General features: G+C 42.3%; 1 long non-coding RNA gene across 1 annotated transcript in view; it reads left to right on the forward strand.

Annotated features, from left to right (window-relative positions):
• Window positions 1–5,049, forward strand: part of LOC122516275 — an 82,426-nt gene extending 77,377 nt beyond the window's left edge. The window contains exon 3 of the long non-coding RNA XR_006303528.1: window positions 4,772–5,049. This is a non-coding gene — a long non-coding RNA (uncharacterized LOC122516275). The remainder of the gene's footprint in view (window positions 1–4,771) is intronic.
• The last annotated feature ends 11,301 nt before the right edge of the window (window positions 5,050–16,350 follow it).

Below are 16,350 nucleotides of genomic sequence, written 5' to 3' on the forward strand. Positions count from 1 at the left end.
GTATAAGTATAATAGAACATCAAGTAAAATTAAACAATCATCATTAAATACACAATTTATTTGATTTTGCAATAATTACATAAATAAACTGTGTTTTCTAGAACTGCCCAATTATGATTAGCACATAATGAGTAAACTAAATACTGAATCTGCAACTCGCCTTTAAAATCTTCATATTACCAAATATGCACATTACATCATTTGATTTTCTTTGTCTATTAGTATTTTCTATTTCTATTAATTAATCATTTCACTTTCTCTTATTATATCCTAATCGAAAACAAGTATATAATATTTCAGATCTTCATTAATATATAAAGTATTATAAATTACTTACTTTTTAGATTTTTTAAAAATTACAACAGAAACCAAACTAAATCATTGAATGAGTGAACGATAACTATGAACAGTAGCTACTATAGAAGAGAGATCTTAACTATTATATATTAATAATAATCACTGTCTATAAATTATATATCAATACTATGTAAGTAGTTAAAAACCTTCGTGTCTCATACTTCCACTTTATCACATATGCGTACTCTCTTCTCTACAGACCACTTATATGTTATACTAATATTTTACAATAAATAATAGCCATTGATTCAAAATACTGATCAACAATGTTTAGTTATAATATCTCAATAAAAACAAGTCTTTTTATTTTATTTTATTTTATTATATTTATTTGTAAAACTCATTGAGCCATATAGCCAGCCAAAAATAGAATGTTTACGAGTATCTATCTACCGAGAAGAATTGGAATCCAAAAAGATCCAGCAGCTTAGGCTGGCCGAACCTGTCAGAGAGCGATTATTGATGATACGCATTGATGGCCATCGAGAAAGAGCTGACCGCCGACTTTACTTGGCAAAGATCGCTAACGCGGATATAATACCGGCTCCTTCGCCCCATCTTCATAAGGGCGGCTAACAATACAATTTTCATTCTCGGACGAAGGGTAAACGTTTCCGCTCTCTTTCTTCCCCTCTCTCTTTCTCTCTCTCTTCGTTCTTGACGTCGCCATCATTTTCCATACGAGTAGGATATTCATTTTGACGAGGCATCGTTGACGCTTCCCTCTTCGACGTTATCGTTCTTTCGCGGACACATCGGAGGTAATGGCGTGTGCCCTTTCGAAAGCCCTCCGTCACGGACGATTTTGCCTCACGGCGGCGACATTATTTATCATTTTCCAGTGAAGTTTCTTCCAGTATGCTTTATCCTTTCGGTTCGTCTCGTAAAAGGCTCTAAAGGGCATTTGCATATTTCTTCCGTACGTTTCATTTCTTTAGGTACGCTGTAATAACTCGTCTCCAGTTAGGATTATCCCGTATCGTTGGAAATAAGAATGAATAAGTAAGTGGAAGGAGAGCACGGGCAAACAAAGCTGACGCGAAAGTGCACGTGTGTTTGCTACGCTACCCGCGGTGCCCTGCGAGAGGTCCATCAGAACAGAGATAGGACTCTTCCGTGAACCTTTTCTGCGGCTCGGTGTCTATCTCTGACGCACGAAGACCGAACGAACGAACGAACGAACGAACGAACGAACGAACGAACGAGAAAGAGAGAGGGACGGCAGACCCGTTGCGCAAATCCGTGAAGGGGAAGTCTCGCGATTCGGCATCCCGTCGAAGGGATCGCCCTTGCCACGTGACGTTAGTGTTTGCTGGGTACACAGGGCTCGGTGTTTGGTACACATGGTTCTGGAAGGCACAATGCTCGATGGGTTACCAAAACAGCGGCGCGACGCCAGCATAAGCGATATTTGTGTCAGCATAAAGGGTACCCTCTATAAAGCCACGTTAAAAGAACAACCTTCTAACTTTCTCTCTCTCTCTCTTTCTATCTCTATTTCTTTCTCTTTATTTCTCTCTTTTTTTTTCACTCACGCTTGCTTATCGACTTTCGCGCAAATTTTAAAACAATCATAAAGCAAAACTCATTGAAGGAATTCAAATGCATACTCAGCAATCGGATTAATCTTCGAATATATACGGAGGGACGTCAAGAGTAAGAGCCGCTGCCATGGGATTAATTGGCATAGATAGTCGTGTAGCGGAAGATTATGATGGCTCAACTAGAGTGCGTCAGCTCCCACGGAGATCCGACGGAAGACAACCCTTTGTACACGGAGAACGCATTTATATGCAACTTTGGAAAACAAGTAACACAATTTTTCCTCATTAAAAAGCGTATATTATTTAAGTTCGTAGGATCTTTTAAAGTTATTTTTTCGTCATCTACTATGACGCGAGAACAAGGCAGCTGAAAAAAGTTATCGACCATCGACTGCTACACTAACTGACGCCCCGAACGAGGATTTTGAGCTAAACGACCGTTGACTAATGTCGCCAAAGACGAAACGCTTTGCAGCCGGTTCGTACGCCGACGACAGTCGCATTAGCCACAGGACGAGATTACAATGGACCCCTCTGTTTTTCACGCTCGATCGGGGCAACTCGAAGGGAGAGGTAACGTAGCCTTGCCAGCCACCCCCTTTGCTTTATCCTTCAGGAGCGCCGTATTTGCCGGAGGAGATTTGCGAACTAGTCGCGAATGCTTCGAACGCGTCAAAAATTTATCGACCACTGATTACGATTCCAACCACTAAAATGGACCCAAAATATTCGCGAGATGGCCAAAGATTTGTCTTCCTTTTGCTCTAAGAAAGTAAATAAATTAGATAGAGAAATAAAAAGAAAAATACTTCGCGTAGGCTGGTTTTACACCATCGGTGTCACGCTAAATCTCCGATGCATTGTTCGCACCCCTTCTCTCACCGCCACGATTTTCTATTGGCACCCCTCGAAAGCGCGTCACAGTCAAGCCAACCTCTCTACTCCCCGTTGGACTTTTCAAACCTCATTCCCCTGCTTTCCAAAGAGCAACGGGGGTGATCACGGAACAAACGCGTATATCCGTCAAATCGATTTTACGACAGTTATGCACTTGGATCTATTGCATGCAGAAACACCTAGTAGCTCTTTCTGTATACTTACCACTCGAACGATTCTTTTCTATTCTACCAATTTCTCGAATTGAAAATAAATCAAGAAAATTCAATCGACAAAAATTCCATCAAGAAATAAATAAATAAATAAATAATAACGGTCACATAGGCGATTCGCTGATTAGCAAAAGCAATTAATAATGAAGATCTTTGGCGCGGGACCCTAAAAAGCCGCGGGCAGTCTCCTCCGCCGTTGAGAACAGCGGATAATGGCAATTTACGCGTCCCGCGGGACCAGATAACTTCATATCTACTTGCTGATCATTTATTCTCTCAATGGCTATGATATTGCCAAATTGAATTAGATAAGCGAAAGCATGTATCTTCTGCGTACGTGCCTGGGCGCAAAAGAATACGTCTCTCTCTTCTCATTTCATTGCGTCTCGTATATTATGTCTGACATTTTTCTGACGTTATTCAAGGACGATATTCCTTACGCTATAATTAATGATTTTAACAAAAGTTTAAAGTAATAAAAAACTAAAGTTAATACGCATATTTTAAATTTCGGTCTGCTACATTTTCTCTCTAACCATCATTTAGTGCCAGTAGTATATGTAGGTAAAAATTGAAATTCAATTTAAATAATACAAATTGAATGCTCGAAAGATAAAATAACCTAATGTGTCGTTACATTTATTGTTAGCGAAGTTCATCGTGGCTCATTGGTGGAGATGATCAGGGCGGGAAAAATGGTGGTGTTTTTTACCACCGATGGTGAGTCGTCGACACGTGGCCGAGATTAATGTGTTTTGATTTTTGGACTTTGTATTGTAACCATCATAAGCCTTCCCCGTCGTCGTATAGAACGTTCTCGCACGGCATGGTGCCAGAGCCATTCACCCTGACTCCACGTGGTGCGGACTGTACTAGCTCGCGTTATTCTTTTCTCGTGAATCCTCTAGGATCCTCCTGGAAAATCGCATCGATCTTTTTGTCATTCCCCCTGACTTTTTTCTCTCACGACGGATATTTACCCTCGAAATATTTGACAAACTGATTTGGAAATAAGTGAATCTCCGTGAAACGATGAAAATTCGAACGCGTAAAGTATGCGAGTTGTAAGACGAAAAAAAGGAAAAAAGAATAAGTTGCTTGCTATACACGTCGTTTCAATTTATCTCCCGTTTTTTAACGTTTCAATTTAATTAACGACACTTGAGCGAGCTAACGTCGTCGTCGGTCGCATAGACGGCGGGGGAGGGAGAAGGGGGGAGACGACCCGATTAATTCCTTTGTCGCCTATCCGCCGTTGAAATAACAAACCTCTTCGGCGGACGGGAGTCGAGAGGATACAAGGACGATAAAATCACGAGGGTTTACGAGATAAAAAGGCGGCTCGAGGAGGATGAGGAACGAAGGGTGGTAACGGCCAGAGAGGAGACGACGATCGAGGATAGAAGAGTGGAATAGGGATGGAGGAAACGGTTTGTGAACCTCCGCCACTCTCCCCACCTTCATTTTCCAGATTCGTGAAAGCCGACGGAAGGGGGAATAGCAATTAAAAGTATCTGGTACAATCTTCGTTAAACTTCTTCCTTGTTCCTCGTCAATACTAGAGAGAAGACATTATTAAAAACGTACACTTGGAAAGATAAACGAATAGAGAGGGATCGCATGCACTTCGGAATATCGAAACTATACAAAATATGTAATATTCTTCTTTCCTTCCTTTCTTCGCTTTTTATTATATCAGTATGTATTTTTTTTGTTATCTATTACAGGGCATTCTTTAAATTTATATTTTTCGTTCCATAGGAAAAAACGCAGAAAAGAATCTAATAATACGAAAAGAAGATCCAGTTTCGCCATTATTCCGTTGACTCTCGAAATACGGTGGAAGCCTTGGGTAAGGACGAAAAGAAGGATAAGAGGTGGAAGAGGATGAGGAAAGTAGAAGGTCTGTAGTCTCCTGTCAGGAGCAAAACGTCACGAAGGAAACCCCGGTTTATCGAGAATTTTGAGAATGGTAATGTAGAGGGTAAGAGAGCCGAATTCGCAGACGAAGAAAAGAGGAAGGCGCAGAATCAAGGGAAGAGGAAAAGGAAGAAGCGGAAAGGTAAGAAAGGGAGAACTTCTCCGGGTCTCTCCGAGTAATCCTGCTGCTAGCAGAGGAGGGGGATGAAGGTAGGAGAATATAGGATGAAAATACCTGGAGTTAGAGAGGTCTTACTTGACTCACCCTCGTACTCTTTCTCTCTCTCTTTCTCTCTTTCCCTCTCTCCTTCTCTCTTTCCGTCGCTATCCACGGCTTTCTCGAACCGCAGCACACGCCAGTTGGTCCTAAATAAGACAAAAGTCATCATATAATTCCACGGCTAATACTCAGCTCGCATTAATTTCTTGCGAGCTTTGCCCAAGTTCTTTTCGAAATTCTTACGAGGAAAAGTTATATCAACGAAAGCCACCTTCTACCGCGTTTCTAACTTTAAATTCTACGTAAAGAAACCACTCGATAGGAGGGAAAACTTTGACTAACTGTGGAAACTTATGAGCGATAGAATTACTAGAATGATTACGGAAGAAATTCAATTGTGTCCCAGTTGTCGAGAATGACATCTACATTTACGATTGACGATCGTAATGCACATCATGCAAATCAATTAGTTTCATTCTAAACTAATTTCTAATTGGTTGCATCACTTTTATCGCTGCTCGTTATTAGTTTATCCTTTCTCGTTGCTCGTTAAACACACACACATTGTTTAATATAATTCTAAAGGTACTCTGTTATATATATATATATATATATATATGTATAAACATTGATATATCATTAAACACGTACGAAAAATAATTGCACATTAGCAATAATTATATATGTATGAGATACGTGTATGGAAGATATGTTAATCTTATTGTAAAATGAACATTTTAATTTTCACGTGTAGAGATAAAAGAAAAAACTTACTGTCTTAATAATATCTATAAACAGAACTACCCGAAACGAATAAGTACCTTGCTTGAGTGACTTTGAAGAAAACAAGTCGAGCAGAGATCAAGCGTGACTTATCGCGTTAGTAAAACAAAAGAACCAAGGCCGTCAATTGAAATAGTATCGTTATATTCTCTAACTAAACGTTATTGTATCGTTTGTAAGGAATCAGAAGTGAGAGGGAGAAAGAAAAAGAAATTAAGAGAAAAAGAAAAAGAGAGAAGTGGAAAAGCAGCAAACGAAAGAAAAGAAAGAAATGAAAAAAATAAATGTCGATGGAAAGGCGAGGTTTGACTCGATGGTGCTCTCTTCTCAAAGAAGAGAAGTAAAAGTAGGAGGAGGCGTAGGAAGCGGTGGAGGAGGAGGAGGAGAAGGAGTAAGAGGAGGGGGAGGAGAGGGTGCTTCGAGAACACGACGAAGAATTCCGTCACGATCTCGTCCACGTTCGCTTTGTCCTCGGCTTTGATTTCTTTTCTTCTTGTTCCTCCTCTACCTAGAAACAAGAAGAGGGTAAAGAAGAGAACGAGAGAACGAAAGAGAGAGAGAGAGAGAGTCCACGGAGAGATGCAAACAAAGAGAGCAGAAGAGGAGAAAGAGAGTAAGAGAGGGAGAGAGAGAGAGTGAGGGAGGGAGAGAGAGAGGGTTCGCTCGGTTCAGTACCAGGAGAGTGAGCGATATTTACATGCGATTTGCATACTAGTTGATCCCTATTGCTTCCATCTCCAACGAGCCAGCAGGGGCGGCAGACCTACGCCCGAACCCTCCGTCACGGTTCGTCCTCTTCCTCTTCCTCTCATTTCGCGATTCTACGAGTATCTATATCTCCCGTTCTCTCTCTCTCATCTGTGCATCTCTTTCCGAATAGTCTCCGAGTATAGCACGTATAATATATACATTTCGCGCACTTCTGGTAGAAACGCGTAAGCGAACCCCTTAACTACTAAAGCGAATCCGAGAAAGCGAGATTCGACGTTCTTCGAATCCTTCTGTGCTCGTTATCATGGCCCTTAACGAAGTGTCCTGTAGATCCCTCTGGTTCTCTTACTTTCACATAACTATCGCCGTGTGAGTGTACACGCGTCGACGACACATCGTCGACGCATCGTCGCAATATACATATTTGCAGGATTCAAAAGAAACAGAAAGAGAGAAAGAGAGAGAGAGAGACAGAGAAAGAAAAAGAGGAAAAGAAAAAACTTTGGAGAGATAACACAACGGCAATACTGCATTCTATAGATACGCTCGAAGAAGCACTGCTAAAGCTTTCGGATTTCGGTAACAGGCTTCACGGATTTAACAGAGTTGGCAGACTAACGTAATCGGGTCATATAAATGTAACTGGCTAATTGCAGATAGGCAACCCGGATTGTCTTACACGTTAAAGACACCGTGGTAAGGTAAGGCGAATAGCCACAGGATATTTTGTTACTTGATGAGCGGAAAGAGAGAGTAGGAAGAAGAACTCGGTGCTCTTTCCTATCTTGGAAAACCAAATGGACAAGGGTAAATTAGCCGGAATAATTAAGGTAAAGGCAAAGAAAAAGAATAAAAGGAAGAAAAATTGTCTTCTTTCTACGAAGAGAAAAGATAACTGACGATAAATGTAACTTTCAAGTATCGAAAATATGTTTTCTTCAAAGCGACAGGAGACGTTGTTTAGCAAGTTTTGAAAGAAACCGCGCGTGTCCTGGTCCATCCATTCTCGGATAGCTACCGAGAGAGGAGCCGATTGATATCTGAGCCTCGTGCCACGTGAGCTCCCGAAGCAAAGCGTCTAATTAACTCCGTGACTGGCTGACCCCTCATGACCCGTGGCTCGTTGCATGCTCGTACGATGCGCCAGTGTGCACAGCCGCCCATATGAACTTTTCTCCCTCTATCTCTCTTCCTCTCTCTTTCTCTCTTTCTACCTTCGTGATTCAACCGTACACACGTGTTGCATTCGCTTGCACACCTAACGGATCGCTCTCTTTCATCACGAATAGAGACATCATCGTACCGGCAAGCCGTTCTCCGCGCGTTAGCCTTAACGCTGCTACTTCGTCCAGAACACCACCTCAAACATCACGTTTCTATAATCCGCTTCTGATATCGCGAGAACCGCAATTTCGTTCGATTCGCTGTTTTATTATCTTTTAGCACTGACAAACCGACCCAAGAATCTCCGAGCTGTAACTCTTAGCTGCGCGAAAAATAATTAATCCGATTGAATTTGTAATTGGTATGTTCTCTCCCTCCCTTTTTCTCGTTCTTTCGGTATATCGTTAATTAAAACGAACGAACGGATTAATTTTATGCGGGTGGCGAGTCCCGCTTGGTATGCACGGCTTTCCCATTATGGCAATGGCTCCTTCTCTTCAGCTGTAACGCTCGTCCGTTGGTGTCACACATGATCGTGCTCGCCAATCGCGTTATCATCTAATTACTAATTTGTACGACTTTTCAAAATCGAAAAATGCGAATCTATCGTATTAATATAACAAACGATAAACGCAAACACAATTGAAAGGTAACGAGCTCTTTCAAAATACATTCGCGTTTTAACCATTTGCCCGTATAAAAATGTTCCAACGCGGGAAAAAGAGAAAGAGAGAGAGAGAGAGAGAAAGAGAGCGAGAAAGCAATTGGAAAATTTCGAAAGCGCTATGCGACGAGGAGAGCTGTGGTAGGTAGCTGCAGGGTGGAACCAGCGTGGAACGCAGGGTGTGGCGCGTGAGAGCTAGCTCACCTGAAACAACACAACGTTTTCAGATCGCTGATCCCATAAGCGTCCACGTTTGATCCCTTCGTTCGTTGTTTTGCAAGCGTATTCGCTTGCCTTCCGGTTAATTCACAAAAAACTACATTGATGTAGTACTTGGACTCGCCGAGGATCCTTGCACCGTATCAACCAATACTGACTGTGTTACCAGGGAAACAATGAAGTAAGTAAATTCAAAAACTATTAAAGCTCCTTCTATCCCAGTACAGGTAAAGTTTCGATCGTAAAAAAGTCGTCCCACGAGTGCGAGCGGTGCGAAAAAAATCGCTGAGAGAAGGTGCTAGAGAAGGGTGTGCGTGAGGTAGGGTGAGAGCTAGCAAGTCGCATACAATGCTAGAGATATATCGTGGCATAATATGCAAAGCGGATCGGCCGTACCCGGTGGGGGGTGAAAGCAGGAGCCAAGGGGTGATTAGTGGGACAAAAGCCGACGCCGCTACAAGTGGAACCAAATTGGTAGAAAATTGATAATCAACCGCCAATATCAACCTCCATCGGAAAACATGGTATGGTATAGGTACGATCGACGAGAAAGGAGAGAAGGAGAATGGTAAAAAAGCGCGAGGGTATACGGGGGAACAAGGGACAACAAAAAAAAAAAAGAAATGCAAGCGCGCGTGCACGTTTGTCCCTTTACCCTGTACCCTGTTTTACAAGAGCAAAAGTATTTATCCCTTCGGTCGGTTGAATATAAAAGGAAGAAAAAAAGTGAAAGAAGAGCAAAAATGAAAAGCGTTATGATTAAAAGAGTATTGGTAGTATTTGAATGGGAAAGTATCGGGGTGTCGCATCTATCCAAAAAGTTCATCGCTCGAAAAGGCTCTACTAAAAGAGTTTTCTCTAGAATGCGCGAGCTAAGTTCAGAAACGACGTGGCAAGTGTGTAATCGAAAGAATCGTAGAGCACTTTTCTTATGCAAATACGACCCGACGTTGTTCACAGGGAGATACGAGTAACTTTTTCTTTGGTCTGCTTAAAACTTCAAACTTAGGTCCCTTTTAAATTTAAATGCTTTCGCCTCCCCTTCTACCTTTCCGGCTGACTCCATGTGTTCCGCTTCTTCGGGGTGACTCGCCGAGGTGAACCGGATCGACAACGAAGAATAGCGGAAAATAATAAAGTAACTTCACTGACAAATTGACGGCTGAACTTTCCAACAGGAAATGCACAATATATTTTCTTCTTCTTTTCTAATCGAAAACATACACGTATGTATATATTAATATACACGTTGAAGAAAAACAAAATGGTGAAAAGTAAGAAATGTAAAGCGCACTTGTGTCCGATTTCGCCTGCGAATAACGTTCGATCGAACGACACGGGAGGAAGAGGAGTTATTAAAATGTAAATTTAAATCGACAGATTGTTTGTAAGCCAACGTGTCCCGTTAAGCACGATAGATATCGCGATTTAGGTAAACCTGTCTCGAATAAACACAAAAGTGCAACGATACTCAAAAATAGTTTTCGATGAGGACAAAATCCAATCGAAATGTTTTCTCGAACGTGCTTAAATTCTTCCGGCTATATAGCAAGCGAGTTTTTTAAAATACTATATAACCTCCAATGAAAAAGAAAGAAAGAAAGCCATAACAATAATTTTTCTCACCTCATTAAAAAAAAAAAAAAAAACAGTCGAAAAGATTCAACTACGATCGTAATAATCGAGAAGACATTGGAGGTCTTCTTCCGCAAAGCTGCTGGAAATAAAAATTTCTCGACATTCTGCTTCTTTTTTTTACGAGGAGCCTCATAAATTTATGCCCAGGGATCGAACGCACCCTGCAAGTACGCCTTACTCTCTTTCTTTCCCTCCTCTTCCTCATACAACGTTCCGTATTCCGTGTCGCAGATTTATAGACTTATAGATTCTTCCTGCTTCCTGCGACTTTCTCTGGATTCCACGAGGAACTCGAATACATATAATCTTGAACAGTAGACAACTCTCTTTCTTGTGCTTTTCTGCGATATTTCTCGTGCCAGTGTCATCGTTTTTGCTTCTAAATTACTATGCGGAAAACAAGAAAGAAGTGGAATCTGCTTGGGCCAGATAAATGTAAAAAAAAAAAGGAAAGAGTATCTAAAGTCAGCATGAGATCACGGAAGAAACAAATACATCCGCTAAAGGCAAGCTATGACAGGATATGACAGTAATCACAAACGATTCCATCCACGACTGTAATTTCATTCTTTAACTCTTGGTTCTCAATCTTCCCTAATCTACACTCTTCGGCAAGGGGTCTTTTCCTTCTTCTGTTTCCTTTCTCTCCTCTTTCTTTCTCTCTCTCTCTCTCTTTCTCTCTTTCTCTCTGTCGTTCACTCTGCACGCCAGCAGCCGCGATAGCTCATAAATATTCAATGGCCACGCGGCCAAGATAAACTAATTAAAACTTAGATCTCGGTAGTCACTTTAGATTTTTACTTACACAAGAAGCATTTCAGTGACGGCTGCCCGCCGCGAAAAAAAAAAGAAGGGAAAAGATGGAAAGAGCAAAAGAAAAAAGGACAAAAAAAGGACAAAACCAGAAAGAGAAGTCCATACTGGCAATCGCGAATCCGATTGGACTCTCCCCCTCGCACCAAAAGATTCGCGGTTAGGGTTTCGAAGCAAAAGAAGACGCTGAGAAGAAAGCTTTACTCTGTACTTCTCATTAAGGAAACCAGGCTTTTTTTTTCTTCTTCTCGTCCTTCTTTTGTTCCCAACCTCAGCCCTCCGCCAAATCGGTATCTTTTTTCTGTAGAACGCATCTTTGTACCCTAACGGGTGTCCTCGAATCGAACGAATCGAGTCTCGTGCATAGGCGAATAGATATAAATACACCTACTTTGCGAGGAGTGAGGAACTTTAGTAATATTTTATCTTCTAGGAAAAAAAATCTCCGTCTTCTCGGTGGTAAGATTTTCGAAAGTCACAATTCGTTTACTCTCCTCCTCGTCCCCCGTATTTTAATTCGTCGTTCGTGTTTTCGCGTATTCTCCTCCTCGTTGCCCATTTTCTCTCCCCCCACGACTTTCGTCTGGCAACTTACTTTTTTTCCTCCGTTCCCTAGGCCAGGTTTACTTAAGATATTAAAGCAACCATCCCATAGTCTCTTCTTCTTTCCTCTTCTCCTCTTTTCTCAGAATCGTACTCGTCCTCTTTTCTTTCCTCGACTCCTTCCAAGACGAAAACTCTCAGGGGAATTCGGTGCAGCTATGCCTTAATTTGTAAGCGGATTTTTGCACTAATCAGAGAATTTAAGAAAGCTTACGGGACTGAGGGAGCACGTACCGGCAAAGAAAAGCGAGGTATGGTTGGGGGAAGAAGAAATTCATTTGAATTTATTTTAATTATACTAACGAACAAGGCGCTGAAAGGAAGGCCTAACGAATTATTTGCTTGAATATGATTGCGCGGAATTTCTAACGAACGTTCGGCTGATCTCACTTGTCCTAAGTTGTCTCAGCGGTTAAAAAAGTGGAGTCAATTTTTCGCCCAGAGAATAAACAAGAAAAAGCGACATCCAAAAAGCAAGATGATTGATAGATTGGCCGATTCTAGGATCTATCGCGAGCGAAGGCAAGGAAGAATGCAATCGACTAGCGTGACCATCGAGTTCCCGCTTACAATGAGCCCTCAAGGATACATCGTTAGGGTTGCTCCAATGCCGTGAGTCATCGCGCTTAAAGATTCCAGGCTCCTTCTCCTACTTCTCTTCTAGATGCAACCCTGACGCAGTGTTTGACAATAAAACTGAAAACGATTGAGAAAAAAAAAGGTAAAATAGCGATGATTGTTGGCAAGCATCGATCAGCGCACGTTTCATTTACGCCACGTGCAAAGTTATTATCATCTTTCGCAATCTCCAAGGAGGAGGCCACCCCCTGGCTCCGTCGTGACCGCAAACGGCGAAGTGGCAGAGCGACTGTAGAGGGAACCGAATGCCGTTCCCTGGCACGCGGAACACGGAACATCCGTTTTAGTAATGAGCTTACTTTAAAGCCGCGCACTCAGCCCACTCAGCCCACTCGGCCCACTCGCCCCTCGCAACCACCTCCAGCTCGCGCGTGGGATCCGTATGCGCGATGGAGATCGGTAATTAATCATTTAGGAAGCCTCGGAGTGCCGGGGCTAGGCCCTTCGCTCCTTGCTCCTCGCTCTTCGCTCTTCGCTCTTCGCCTTTAGCCCTTAGCCCTTAGCCCTTCACCCTTCACCCTTCGCTCTCTTTCGATAAGCCTACGAAAGGCCTCCGTGAGCGCGCGCGCGTGTTTATATATAGATATATGCGCCTAGAACGCTCGAACGAGGAAACGCCAAATGGCCAACCGGGACTGAGATTGGCCCCGGCCACGAACGCGCTGTTCCGGCTTACTTGGAACTGGGGCTTCCTTTACATACGTACCACCTTCCTCGCACCGGCGTAGGATCGAGGGACGCTTTACGAGGCCTTTCCATTCTACTTAATTACATTTCTCCAAGATTCAAACAGATACCAGATATTTGTTCAATTTCATCGTTATCTGATTGTTAATAACAAGTTTGTTTATGTACAAAGATAAATATAGATACTAAGCTTTGACCGATTACTTCTTAAAATCAATAAATAAAGATGCAAAATCGGTAAAAAGAAAAAATCAAGATCGAAGGAAAGTTTGATAACAAAAGTACAAAGGGTGATAGGAAGAAAAAAGAAAACGCTACTACTTACGACGTTGACAGTGGGCTGCGTAATACGAAAGTACGTACGTAAACCGTGTATCCTACGTATGTTCCACTCGTTATCACGATCTCGACCCCGTTTGATATAACAGTCACTGTGACGACTATCGTCTTCCGACACGCAAGGCCGCTGCGGGGTTTTACACAAACGCAAGGACCTCTATGAAATTGTTACAATAGGCGAGGTAACTAATGGCGATGGCGATAACGACGATTGGTAAGTGCCAGCATCAAGCGTAAAAACGTTAGAGTCAGAAAAGGAAAAATCGATCATCGACCATGACAACAAAAAATTTGCTGCAATTCGTGAAATAAGAGTTCGCAAAGTCGCTTTTATAAACCGAAAGGATTAAGGAAGAGGAGAGGAAGGAGATAGGTGAATTTTGCGAAACAATAGAGGAAAGGGAACGAAGGGAAGAACATTTGAACGTCGAGGAGGACAGGATTCATAAACGTCAAGCTTTCGATCCAGAACAGTTAGGAGGTGCTAACGAGTGTTCCCTCGTGCTCGAGCAATCCTTCGAATCCGAGCACTGTCCCTGGGGCCGCCATTACCATTGCTTTCTCCGTCTCCGCCATTATCCGCTACGAGTACACCCTCGCTTTCGCGACCCACCCCCGATACGGGGCCACCCTGGAATCACGACCCTCCTCGTTAACCTCGAAACGATCCTTTCGTGGCTTTCCTGCTCTCTCTCTCTCTTCCATTTCTCTTTGCTCCTCCTCCTCCTCCTCCACCATCCCCGTCTTGTTGACACGTTCGTCGCGAGAATAAAAGATACATAAACGTTTTCTTTTACTAATAAACGCTACTCTACGTTCTTCCGTTGAAACTTACGCTACTGCATGTAAGATTAAATCTACGACCTTCTTTTCCCGAAGAAAAGAAATTGGAAAAGTTCGGTAGCGGAACGAAACGTAGCGCGGAAATATAATTTAATAATAACTGTAATTAGATTTTCTAATTGGCGTACCGCGCCGAGATCGCATAAAAGCGTTTCTTCCCATAGCGTTCATAAAAAATCCACGCGTATGAACCTGTCAGTAAACGTATAGTTAATTGTAAATTCTTACGATACGATCCTACACGTGTAATCTTTTGGTTTAAAATTAAATTCGATAAAACAGAGAATCTTCCGTTTTCATTCGTCTATCTCTCTTCGATAGTTTGTCTTGACAACGCTGACAAGGAAAACTACTTTTTCGTTTTTAAAGATGACTTTACGTTAAGTATAGAAACGAAATATGCCGAGGATGTTACATGGCTCCATCTCTCCATCGAGTTTCCCGCTTGCAAAAACAAACCGGTCTTGTTTTCACGCGGTGATCGGTCCACCGTGAATCGCCGCATCGGCAAGTAACCCCCGCTAACGTACCTTGTGTTTTTGTAAGTAGAGAAACAACAGTTTCATCCTACTCGTACGAGGTGGAACATTATTTTATCGAGTTGGAGCAAAAATACGTTCCAACCGACCGAAAAATACCTTTCGAAAAAGTGCATTTTTCCTAACGACATCTAATAATATTTCGAAAAATTCAAGAAAATATAAAGCTGATTTTACAGAGAAACGAAGAAAAAGATAAAGAAAAATCCAGTCGGTAACTCGTCGTAAATCAGTGCCGGCGCGAAATAACTGGCAAAACTGGCAATAAATCAGGGATCTTCGCGGAGAGACCGAATTAGGAAATTGGCTGCTTAAAAAGCGTCGTTGACGTTAATCCCAGCAAAAGAGAGACGACAAACCATTTTACTTTTCTCCACTTTATTTAGCCAACCAACGGTGTTTATTATCGACAAAAAATTCCATTTCGAGCATTAATTATTATAGAAACTCGAAACAGTCGAACAGTAATATTTGTTATTGTAAATACGTACAGATCATTTGTCCAAAGTAAGTAGATATACCTCTATAGAGAAAGAGAATTTCCTCAATTTCGTCTTCGATCAACGAACCTCTCGATCGTGAACAGGCTCGAATAAAAGCAGAATAAAATCAACGTAAGTCAACCGGGCGCTTGCTTGTCTTTCGAGATCAACCTTCCTGCTTTCGACGCTGATAAATGTTCGAGTACCTATGTACGAAGGGCTTTTCTTTTTAATTCCTCCCGTACTCAATCGGAGAAGCAATAAAAACTCGAAGTAGAGAAAAAGAGAGGGAGAGAGAGAGAGAGATGGAAAAAAAGAGTCGAGCTGGATCGAGTTTTAATATTTGGACGCAGTTTCGGGCTGGTAAGCGAAGAGAAATCGATCAACTCGAACGTACGCGGGACCGAACTAAAGGCGGAAAATGCAAGCGGATAAACGAGCCAACCGACGGACGGTCCCTTCCGGAATATGAAATGACGCGTTAATGAGTTTTGCCCTACGGCATTCTATCCTAAACGCACACCGAGTGAACCGTGGAAAGGACACGAAGCAGGAGTGCGTTTCTCTCGGAATATTGTCGAACAATTGATGGATCGACGGATCGGAATCGACGGACCGATCGAGCCGAACGTATTCTCAACAAGATAAACGTTCCGGATCGATGCATTGATCGTCCCATTAATTGTCTAGATCCATGCTAATGATTCTTGTAATCTGTCCGCGGTTCCTGCAAAATATTACTGCGAGAATAACGAGACGGACTAAGGGAGAATAAATAATCGTCGTGGAACATTACATTATTATAGATTTTTCAAAACGTACGGTTTTTAAAGTAGACACTTGCCGTGCAAGTGAAGCCGCGTGCATCGCGAAGCAAGTGTACGGCTAAGAATTCTCTCTAAGGGGGTGCGTGCAAAGAGCCGCGGTTACGGTTATTACACGCGTCACGCGGAGTGCCACGGTCACGCATCCCCTTCCTTTCGAACCCTCTAACCGAACAAACTTCAGAGAGTAAAAGAGGTAGAGGTAGAGAGAGAGAGAGAGAGAGAGAGGAAAAAGAGGCGTAAAAGAGAAAG

Source organism: Polistes fuscatus, unplaced genomic scaffold (genome assembly GCF_010416935.1).
Source record: "Polistes fuscatus isolate 324 unplaced genomic scaffold, CU_Pfus_HIC Scaffold2, whole genome shotgun sequence".
Taxonomy (NCBI): domain Eukaryota; kingdom Metazoa; phylum Arthropoda; class Insecta; order Hymenoptera; family Vespidae; genus Polistes; species Polistes fuscatus.